Below are 11,883 nucleotides of genomic sequence, written 5' to 3' on the forward strand. Positions count from 1 at the left end.
CTATTTTTTCTACACAGCACATCAGCCAGCAGAAATTTTTGTGCAAGTGCAAATTATTATCATCATTTTATATATATCTCAGCGTCAGTGAAAAATGTAGAAGCAATGAGAAGAGCCACTGTGATCAGTCAGCAGTGATCACTCCCACATCAGCGCAGACCTCTCAGATCCAATGGAGCTCTTAATATCAACAGTGAAAGTCCAATTATTTAAAAATAAAGTTGTGCGGCTCACCATTAAGGCAACCAAATTTGTATGTCAGCTAATAATGTTTTTTTTTTTTTTTTTTTTAAATGTACGTTACTGTTGACACTGATCCAAACTATAAAATGACAGTTGTCCCTGCAGGCTATTAGCATCGTACCCCAATCCAACATCTCCCGACCGGTTTGCGTTGATTAAAAAGAAGCATGTTAGCGAAACATGCTGGCTTTGAGCTAAAGTGCAACTCAGTGGCTGGAACCTCCATTAAAATAATGAAAGCAATAAGAGCAACAACAATTTCAAAACCTTTGGAAAACATTTCATAAACCATCAGGAGCCAATTAGAGGAGCCAGCGCGGGTTTGCTTGGGCTTTGTGTACGGATGTATGCGTTGGGTAGTAGAGCGTTGCAGCGCCCGGCCCGGTTGTGCCCCGCAGGCCCGACCTTCTAATCATTATCTGTCTGTCTTATTACGCTCCAAACCGGGCCACTCTTAAATAAAATATGCAAAGGTTTCTTAAATGATGACCCGAGGCTGCGCGCGCCGCCGCTGCTCTACATGCTGTTAATCTGAGAAATGCAAATTCCCTTCGTCTCACACTCGCCTTTATTAACTTTTTTGAATTTAAAATTCCACGAACAATGAGTTCTGTCAGCTTCTGAAATTATATTTTCTCTGCTCTTTTTATGTGCGCACGGAAGCGAGTTTAGAGCATGAAATTACCAGGGGAAATATGAGTGGTTTCATCTCACCCGCACAATTTAATTGGCTGCTTTGCAATTATTAGTTTTTGCTGCTAAACTTTTTTTTTTTCCTTTATTGTTGCTGTTTCCTTAAAGTGGTAGCTCACAACAGCATTTTTTTTTTTTTTTTTTTTTGCGTGTGGTGGTGGGGGGGATTGTTTGTCAGTTTCCACCACTCAGCCAGCACATTTTGAAAAATGTACAATTTAATGTCAAAATTCGGACTTCATTGATGCTGAGAGGAGATCAGATGGATGCCATTACATTTTTTTTAGGGGGGCTGAATTGACCTCACATTCAAAGTTCGTGAACTTCAGATTACACCATCAAAAATAATCCCCCTCCTCTCCTGAATATTTTCCCTCTCACATGAAACAAGCTAAGGCCTTAGAGTCGGTGAATTTAGGCGAGTCTATATCTAGTGATTGACAGACAGTTGATGATGTCGTTTCCATGGCAACAGGTTAATGTGTGTGATACCAAACTGACAGTTCACTGCCCGGAGAGCAAACACACACACGTCAGGTTTATCTACCATGTGATATTGTTGGTATTGAATAATTCAATGATTTGATCATGCGCAACCACAACAAATGACTTAATTATGCTAATATGGGCCGGAAACTCCAAGCTAGTGTGAACGCGAGTGTCAGTGTATGTGTCAGCAGGATTGACAGGGGCCTACGGGCTTCAGCACTGAAACGCTGAGCTGGAATTTCACATCCTTATCCCCAAAGCCTCAGGACTCACACACACTTTATGCACACTCTTTCGCTAACACGCACACCTCGCACTGACTTGAGTTCATTTCCTGAAGACGCTAAAATTCTTAATGAAATGTACACAACATTAATGTCATGATGTGAAGCAACATGTTATGCTACTGCTATCATTGGTGGCAATTTAAATAATCAATATGTAAATTTTTTTTTTTTTAAATTGTTCTTCACTTTTTTAAAATTAGGTGGTGACTTAGCAACATTTGACAACTATTTACATTGCAGTTAAAAACAGCAGCACTTACGTTACCACAAACATTGCAATGGAAATATTAATAAACACTCATCCCAGAGAAGTGCTGAGCAATGCACAAACTTTTTTTTTTGCACACAAGTCAGGTGGAAAGCCACACACACGTGCACACATGCACACACACACATTCAACTACTTACAAACAAAACAGTTCTTCAAATGTCACTAGCTCCCAATTCGATACGGTTATTAATAAGAGGGTGAACACCAAGAGTTCTGGCAACTTGCAAAAGTTCAGTTCTTCAAGCTCTGACTAAACTTTTAATGAGACAACCCATCCAGCCAAAATTTGATCCTAACAAGCCAAATATTTGGAAGAAAACAAATGCACCTATTGAATACCAGCGGATGTCTATTTGTGTGATAAGTTACACGTTAATCTTAGAACAGTAGTGGTTGGGCGATCCATCTGAAAAAGTCTCTTATTAGAATACCAACTTGGGAAGTAAGGGCAGCGCAAAGAAACACACACTAACTTGATCACCTCTTTGCCACATGCAACAGACTTTTCTCCTCCTTCCTTCTCCTGCTGTGCCAACTAACGAGGCTAAAAGGCAGCGAGTCAACAACACGGTCAGACGGGGAAAGTCTCGAAAAAAAAATTAAAATAAATAAAAAAGGTGCGAGCGGGATGAGCTTCTTGAAAGCGAATATTCAAAAATGCTTTATGCATCTGTGCATAACTGGAATCACATTCAATAGCAGAATAATCAAGATCTTGATATCTTAAAAAAAATCCTTTCATGTTTTGTTTGGGTTAGCTCATAAAATGGATTCCATACAGGAAAAAAAAAAAGCTATCCCGTGTTGATTAAAACACTCTGCCTGTTTGTATTGTTCCCTCGATGCCCTCATTAGTATTTACAGAGTATACACCACCAGCAAAGCCCAGACAGACACTCTATTTGATGGAGGCCATGAACATTTTTATGGAAAACAGCTGTATTGAATCTGTTCCAGGCCTTTTTTCTAGCTCATGAATGCAATTTCCCATGCTGCACAGCTCCAGGCTCCTGGCACATCTCAGAGGTAGCACGCTCCCTTTTCTCTCTTTGTGTCTTTCTTTATTGCCTTCACACACCTTATTGCCATTCGCCAATTACCGACACGCGTTTTGGCAACAAACGTAGCATTAATTGAAACATTTAATTAGCATTAAAACCCAGCAGTAATTAACCGCTTTTCCGCTGTGCTCTTTGAGCCAAGCTCAAAATTCTATTAGGCGGCTCCCGACTTTGCCCACCTAACACTGAATTTTTGCAGAATCCACAGATGTGAGTGTGTTTGTGTGTGTGTGTGTGTGTTCATGCACACTCAAGGCCTCAGGTAAGGAGCCTCCGTGAGGAGTCAAGCACCAAGGCCAGGCCTGCTGGGTGCCCAAGGGAGAAGAAGAAGAAAGACGTTTGAGGAGAGATGTGAAGATGAAGGAGGGGAGGGGGTCAAAATAGAAGGCTTGAAAGAGGGAGAATAAGGTGGGAGGTGAAGGATGGCTGAGAAGGGAGGAGAGAAAGAGTGACAGGGGGATTAAAAGCAAATGCAAAAAGAAGAGGTGGTGTGTGTCAATGAAGACACACACACACAGCTTGAAGACAAACAACCGTACAGAGAGTGTGTGTTTGCACAAGCTTGCTATATGTGTGTACGATTGTGTGAGGCCTACTTGGAGCAGAAGCAGGGGCCTGGATTAGCGGCGTTTGCCAGGGCTGGGGGGCAGGATTAGCAGGCTGAGCTGCTGTCTGATGCCGCTCTGCCACCACTAATGGCATTATTAATAGGCAGCTAAAAAATTCATTAAAAAATCCATTAAAAATAAATGTGTTTTACATAAGACTTTGCCCCAGGTACAAGAGAGGAGGGGGATGAGGCAGAAGGGAGAGAAAGGGGGACAGTAAACGTGGAGGGGGGGGAGATTGCTTTGAGGTCAGATGAATATCAGAGCCCAAATACTGTGGATACAATAAACACACAAACACTTGTCTCACTCACAAGATGTTCAATGCGGAGGAAAATGGGGATAAACCGACAAGATCAAATATAATGATCAGCATTAAATGGAAATACTTCTATTAAAACAAAACTGAGTATTTTGTGGTTGTGTATTAATTGGAATCCAGAATCAATTATTTTTCAGACATATTTGGCAGGAATATGACAAAAACATACACGCAGGGAGTTTAGAAAAGTACTGATCCACCCATAAAAAGAAGCCATGCACGTTTTATCCCGCGAATATCAACATGACTGGCTTATTATGGTCATGTGACCATAATTAGTGACCCTGTAAAAAAAGCTACTGTAGATATGTATGTGGAAAATAAATAAAAAATGCAGAGTGATGATGCAGGGTTCATCATTTGGATATCGCCGATAAAATTTCAGGCCTATTTAAAAAATCAAAATAGACCATCCAGCCGTTCAAGAGTTGTCCCGAATTTACCAACAGCCATCAAGATAACACATGTGACTTAACACCTAACAAAACACTTAAAAATAACTAATTTGAGCATATCACCAAAAAAAAAAGAAAAAATCTGTCTCTCTGGGTCTGGAGTCAAGGTTAGGATAAAAAGCTCAAACAAGTATGAGAAATAAGATGTGCGCTATCATGCAAGAATGACTGATCAATCGAGAAACGTGTCTGACGCAAGCAGGGTGTAAAATCAGAAGCCAAACATTGGATTATCATGACAGCACGTAAATAGTTTTTACTCCGAGTATGTATTTGAACTTCTCAGGTATCAGTCATCATCCACCATGGCTTGTATAGCCAAGTGGGGGAAGGATTAAGAATATGTCAGCAATTGGAATCGCAATCCATGGTGAGGTAAAAAATAAATAAATAACTTGTCGGATTTGGGGGGGGCTGGGGAAGGGCATAATGTGAAAGGCAGGAAAAAGCAGCACCCGCAGAGTCAGAACCTCAAGTCAGCAACATTCAACGCAAAACATCAAACATCAACCAACACAAGACACTTTGATCTCGGCCAGACTCCGGCAGGAAGCCGGCATCTTTCGAAAATCCTCCAAATGTAAATTAATTTACGCGAGAAAGGGGCCCCCTAAGCGTCGGTGTGCATCCCAACAGCAACCCCAACTTAGCCTACGGAGACACTTCAACCCTGGTCGGTCAATCTAAATTTAGCTCGCCATGCACATGTTCCACTACCAATTTCACACTATCTGCACACTCAGCACTTTATTTTTGTCAACTCTTTAAACTCACAGTTTGCAATATGTCAGGATAGAGGAGATAAATATTTCAAGAAAACAATACCTTGCGTTGTAGCAGGGTGGTGGCTGCATTATGCCTTGGGCTGGTTTTTCGTCACTTCACCTGAGGCCTTAAACAAGAGCCAAGGAATTATGAGCAGCTCCAAAAAGCAGTCAGTGCTAGCTCAAAGCAACCAAGCTCCGGCTAGAAATTAAAAAAAAGATGATAAAATCTTTGCTAGAGCAGATTAACTTTACTGGAGTTCTTTTTTAACAGGTGGCAGGTGTGTGCCGACGCCCATTTAGATGAGTTTGAATCTGATTGGTTGCTTCTGAACACATCCCAGCCACGTAAGGGTGTGCACAATTGTGAAAATACATTATCTCAGTGTTTATTTTTCTTGAATCAATTGTCTTGTCTGTAAATCTAATTTATTATTATTATTAGACTGACATTTTATGATACAGCACTTGTTGCCAGCATTAGCGAATGCCCGATATAGACTGGCAAGACCCATTTAATTTTCAAACATTGGTTTAATAAGCAAAAATGACCACACGGTTTCAATATAAGCAAAAATAAATGTTGATTATCTAAAGCACAGGTGTCAAACTCCAGGCCCGGGGGCCAGATACGGCCCGCCACAACATTTTATCTGGCCCGTGAAGACAAATTGTGCATCAAATTCGTGTGTCATTACTAGAATTGCAAATTGTCTTCACTTTTAATATCTTTTTTTTTTTTAATATTTGACCAGTTTTTACTCGTCTGATTTGAAAACGAGTTATTCGTTAGTTTGTTTTGTAGCTTTTACTGTATATAATATGAGGTGCTCATACATTTATTTGGGTTGACAGTCATAATGGCCCTCCGAAAGAAGCCACGACTACAATGCGGCCCGCGAAAAAAAAGAGTTTGACACCCCTGATCTAAACTGACAAAGAACTGGTTGAGAAATGAGTTATTTTCTCTTCTGTCTTCATATTTTTTCTAAATCAAGTAAAAATATAGATTTTTTTTAAGACTCAATTACTTGAACAAATTTGCATGATTACATATTCAAAATGTGATTTCAGTAACACTGTTAGGTAAAAGTGCAAGTGTCGAAAAGAAGACCTCAGGTCACATCACAAGCGGCGGTGTTGCTCGGCGAGCTGTCTAAATATCCTTCAGGTTACAGCCAAGCGCACGCGTGCCCTCGGCCCGGTGCCATGCTTGTCTTTGCCCTGTCAGTGTCGACGATCTGAAAATATACGAGCGCAAAAATCTTCTCCTTCACACCGAGAGACACGTCGCATACGTCCCTCCAACCTGCCTGGAGGTCCTATAATCTTTTTACAATGTGTTGAAACAGAGCAATAAATCTGTTAGCTTACAATCTAATTTCCCTGGCCTTTTCCGGGAATCCTCATAAACTTTTGGCGCCCCCATTAACAGCCCTATTGAATCAGAGTGCTTAATCTGCTTCCAGGTGAGGGGTCAGAAAATGAATGCTTTGATATCCATCAGAGTGACGGGAGCAGAGAAAACTGGGTGAGGGAGAGCGTTGCGGAAAAGGGCAGCGTCTTTTCCCCATAGGTCAATCGCAGCCAAGAGAGTCAGTCATCCTCTTTTTTCCTCAACGTGGCTCTCATTTTCCATTTAATATGGACATCCAATTAATGTGACCGTGTCTGAGGCAGCCTGCATTCTGATGAATTATTGCCCATCATCGTCCCTGTTATAGGCCGATGAGACAAAAAAGGAGAGGAGATAGGAGAAGGTGGAAATGAAAGGGATATGTTCTTGCACTACTTGGTGCAATGACAAGGAAGTTTTCAAATTTTCCTTTAGAAAAAAGTCATTAAGACATCACAGATTAAAAAAAACCCGATAAAAAAGGAAATAAAATGAATGACTAAGAAAAGTACCGAAATTGACCAGTAGGTGGCAGCATAGTGAAGAGACATAATTAAAAAAAAGAAAGCTAATTTAACAATTAGCTTACTTTGCAAAAGTGATGCCACACCTGAGCAGATTAAAAAAAACAATAAAAAGGAGGAAGAAAAATGAATGAAAAAGAAAAGTACCGAAATTGACCAGTGGGTGGCAGCATAGTGAAGAAAGAGACCTAATTAAAAAAAAGAAAGCTAATTTAACAATTAGCTTACTTTGCAAAAGTGATGCCACACCTGAGCTGTCCTTTACATTGTTGAAAAAACAATCTTCCCATGATTATAATATGATGTCTCATCTCCATGGAGACAGAAGACCTCGTAATCTTAATGATTACATTTGAGACCAAATACTAACCACAAGGTCAGATAAGGTTGGCTCAAGTGTGCCTGGTGTTTGTATGTTCAACCAAACTGTATTAGGTTAAGGCGGGATATTAAACCTAGAGAGCAGCGCCTTATTGTGGTTAGAGCACCGGGGATTTGTCATTGTCATTTGTACCTATCATTATCCAATTAACACCGTGTCGGCCCACAGCCAAACACACACTCAATGTGTGTGTGTGTGCAGAAATAAACGGAAAGTTTTTGTGTGTTTTGTTGTAGCTGTCCGACAAAAATAAAAATGGCCAAGTTAATAAGTATCAAAACAGACTTTGCCCACATCTGTAACATTTTAAAGGGCCAGTCAAATGTGCAATTCATTAAATATTAATATCCATGAAGAGCTCTGCAAATTCCCCTGCTCTGCTCTTAATATGTTCTCCTTATTGCATGAATCCAGGAAATACTTCTATTCAAAGCCCTCTGATGTTAGAATTTCTCTTATTAAAAGTCAGATTTTTTTTTTTGGTCTGGATTTGTCAGAACCTTCAGATATGAGAAATCACAGATATCAAGTCACCATAATAACAAACAATGAATTTTTTTGCAACAGAAAGAGTCACTTAGTTTCAATGTCATTTTTATTTTATCTTCAAGGGTCCAGACAGGGAATAAATCCAAGGTGAGGGAAGGTGCTATGGATTTCCTGCTGGAGAAACATGTCAACAACTTGGTATGCTTTCAATTCCACTTTCAGACTTTTCAAGACTACTTAAAAGGATCTGAGCTGCCATTTTGTTTTATTTCCTCAAGGTAAACCCTCTCATTTTAGGAGTCACGTCACGACTTTGATCATTAATATCGCGGCGGTCAGAGATTAATATATGGAACGATTAACAACCAATCGGTTTGCTTCTACGAAATAAGTATTCTGGCCATAAAGGAAGATGTTTCTGCAGCGTCTGTAGAGATGTGTTTTAAAAGCCATAATGTTCCCTGACATCCCACAGTTAAAGTATCATAGAAGCAGCATGATCGCCCTTGGCGAGTAGGAAAGAGACTGCCTGGGGCCTTTCGCTCTGGGCAAGAGTGTGTGTGTGTGTTTGTGTGTGTGTGTGAACATGCAATATTCTCAGTCATCAGCCTAAACAGTTAACCAGGATGCTCATGGGAGAGAAGAGGACCAAGCAGACGGTTCTCAGTCGCCTGTGTCGGACTCCTCCTTTAATGAAGGAGGAAATTAAGAGCAAGGATGAAAGGAGATGAAGAAATCCTTGCGATAAGTCGACTCTTGTTATCTCGTTATGCTTTCCCACTAGCACCCCCCCTCCCCCCTCCCATCCTGGCTGATGTGGCCGCCAAGCGCGCTGCGATCTCCATTAGCAGCGATGCCCGTGAAGCTTTGCCGCATGATGTTGAGACCATTGCTGAAATAATCAAGCTGATTTATAATATTCTCTGCTAAATTATTCAAATGGTTCAGGCTCAGAAGTTTCAGCAAATTGCTGCCCCCCCTTTCCTCTTGAAGCGTTCAAGTGCGAGTGGTAACAATGTTCACTGCCAGCTTCTGCAGGCCTGATCCTTTCTAATTAGCATACACATTTTTCCCTATAACGAAAGAAACAATTAACGCTGGACGACAATACTGCAACATACATGACGCCGAGATGATGGTGATGTTGTTTCCTGGGTCAGTTTGTCGTGTTGTTGTCTCATTTGTAACTCAAAATGCAATATAAGCGAAATTGAATGAATATTACCCAAGATTTAATTAAAAGCAAATAAGACTGTGTCACGATGTGAGTTAAGAAACTATTTTCACTTATATTTTCACTAATAAGATTTATATATATATTTATTTATTTATTTTTTCAAATATCTTCACAAATAAAAAAATATTATTTTTGTAATGTAAATTTAAAAACTTTTCCTTCAACTATTCTAGGATGACTTATCTTCCACCATGCAGGAATTTGTATGTTTTGATTGCCCGGGGTAACTACACAAAAATGACATGCCCTATTTCCATAAATCTTTAGAGACGTTGCAAATGGGCCAAGGATGATACAAATTGTTCAAAGATGCTAGTTTTAGCACTCAAAATCCAGCAGAAGGAGTACCCGCCACATCTTCTCAACCACCTCGGAATGGAAGTCAAAAATATTATGACTAAAAGAATAGTAGTGGCAAGTGAGAGGACAGAAGGGTCAGAAGTATCACGGTGCCTTATGTGAGTCCACTCAGCAGATGAAGTCATTTCACACTCGTCTGTGAGTGAAATGAGAGCTCCGTGATAGCGTCCGACTCCGTCAGTGGAGCTTTTGATCTTGCCAAGCGGCGCAGAACCGATCTTCTGTCCGACTTTCTTAGAGCAAATCAGTGCCGGACCATTGGAATTATTCTGCGTGTGCCTTCGAAATACTGCAGAGCAAAGAGTTCAAAGCTGAGGGGGCCTGGATAGGATGAGCTACTAACTCAGGAGGATGTCAAATCACATCCAGAGAATTGAATGTTTTTTATGTCTTCAAGATGACCGTGGAGAGGTATAACAGAACCTGACCACAGAACACGGTTTTCTGCAACAAAAGCAGAGTCGATCGCCCGAACCTTCAGTCCCAATTTTTTCCCGAGTGGTTAATCCCCCAAAGTGAAGCCCACCCCCCTCTCCCAAGTGTTTATGTGGCACGCAGAAACATGCAAGCAGGAGTTGAGCCATGAATCATAACTATTATCATTAGGTTAAGCACCAGCCAAGCCCAAAGGCGCTTGGAGCTCTCTGTGGAGAAAGAGCACTTTAAATGAGCCTGATTGTTATTATTGTCCTCCAAATGAGCGCGATTAGTATTGATGTCTAAATGAGCATCGGGGTTATTATTGCCTCGCCGATTATTGTTATTATTGTGGCGGCTTTATGAGGGGAACGCATCGTTCACTTTTAATTCCACGGGCTGCCTCTTTAACTAACCGCAGCGCCACATGGTGTCTTATACATACACGCGTGTGTGTGGACACAAACATATGCATCTCTACGTTAATCTCACTTTTATTTTAAAGCGGAGAAAATTCAATACGTGGAATAATTTTCAAACCAAGAGCACCATCTAGAGGAGTCGGAAAATATTACAAGTGCTTCATGAAGCTTCATTTGCTATTGTCTTTGTTTCATTGTCCCTTAAAATCTGTCTTGACATCATTTAAAATCGACTATTATGTACAAAATATCGCTTGAAAATATTTTTAAATGGTATAACCAGAGGGGCATTGGATTTAACAGGTTAGATTAGAGTTTTTTTAGGTTGGAGGGCACACGCACGTGCACGTGTTTGTACGTGCACGTGCATGTGTTTGCGTGTCATGGCAACTGTCAGATCTGTTCGCCGATTGGTGAAAATGACAAGCTCACAAAGCGCCGTGGGAGGAGAAAAGTCGAGGTGGGATGCCGGGCTGTCATTCACTGCCAATCATGAGTCGAATCAAAAACTGGGCCTCCGCAATCACACAAACCACAAAGCTCCAACCTGTAAAATATTTCGGCATTCTTTTAGAGAGACAAACACACATTTAGTTAAAAAACTTGCTTGGAACACACACACTCACCACTCTTTACACAGACAGACATTCAGTCTGACAGAGTAATTATGACGTCCCACTCGAAAGGAGCCCAGGGCTGAGAGGTGAGAGTTATTGATCCCACACAGGAGGAAATTTATCAATGTCCAAGCATTCAGCTCTGACAGGAACCCAATCCACTTAGAGCACAATGTTCAAACTGTTTTAATACCCCCCCCTTTTGAAACTTTGGAAGAAGAAAGGCCTGTGATTCTTTTCCATCGTGTTGTTCCTGTTCTATTATTATGTTCAAGTCTCTCAACGTGTCAGTTAGTAAGATTTCATTGCTCCTGAATGGCCTCTAATGATTTCCCCCGTGATGAGGGTGACATTTTATCAGTTGGTGTTGGATCAACAGAGTAAACGGTGGTGACAGACTGAATGAATTTATTGAGATGTTGTTGCAGAACAGCATCTTCAATTAGTCCCTGCGGTGGTGTAGAAGTCTTTATAATGTTTATCAGCGTTACCAAGATTCATCTGTTTGCAAAATATAAAAAGGAGAATTAATAGTATTATTGCATTCTAAATAAAATAATGAGATAATTATCAAAATGATAGCGATGAAGGAAGCCCCACCAAAATGCGTCGAGGTCATTCATCTTCTCGAGCACCTGTGGACATCTTGCCGCACCCCGAGGTGATGTCCACCTTCATTTTTCTCCGACAATGAGTGGAATCATTTCCCCCTCGCTCGCACGCCTCTCCATCATTATCGACACACAATTATTGATCAGGACCTCAACGGGTAAATTAGTCAAACTTTGTTGATGCAGGTTGTTTACACGGCGTGATCTATTCTGGAAATTCTCCCGTCAAGTCCAT

The sequence above is a fragment of the Syngnathus acus genome, chromosome 24 (assembly GCF_901709675.1).
Source record: "Syngnathus acus chromosome 24, fSynAcu1.2, whole genome shotgun sequence".
NCBI classification, from domain to species: Eukaryota; Metazoa; Chordata; class Actinopteri; order Syngnathiformes; family Syngnathidae; genus Syngnathus; species Syngnathus acus.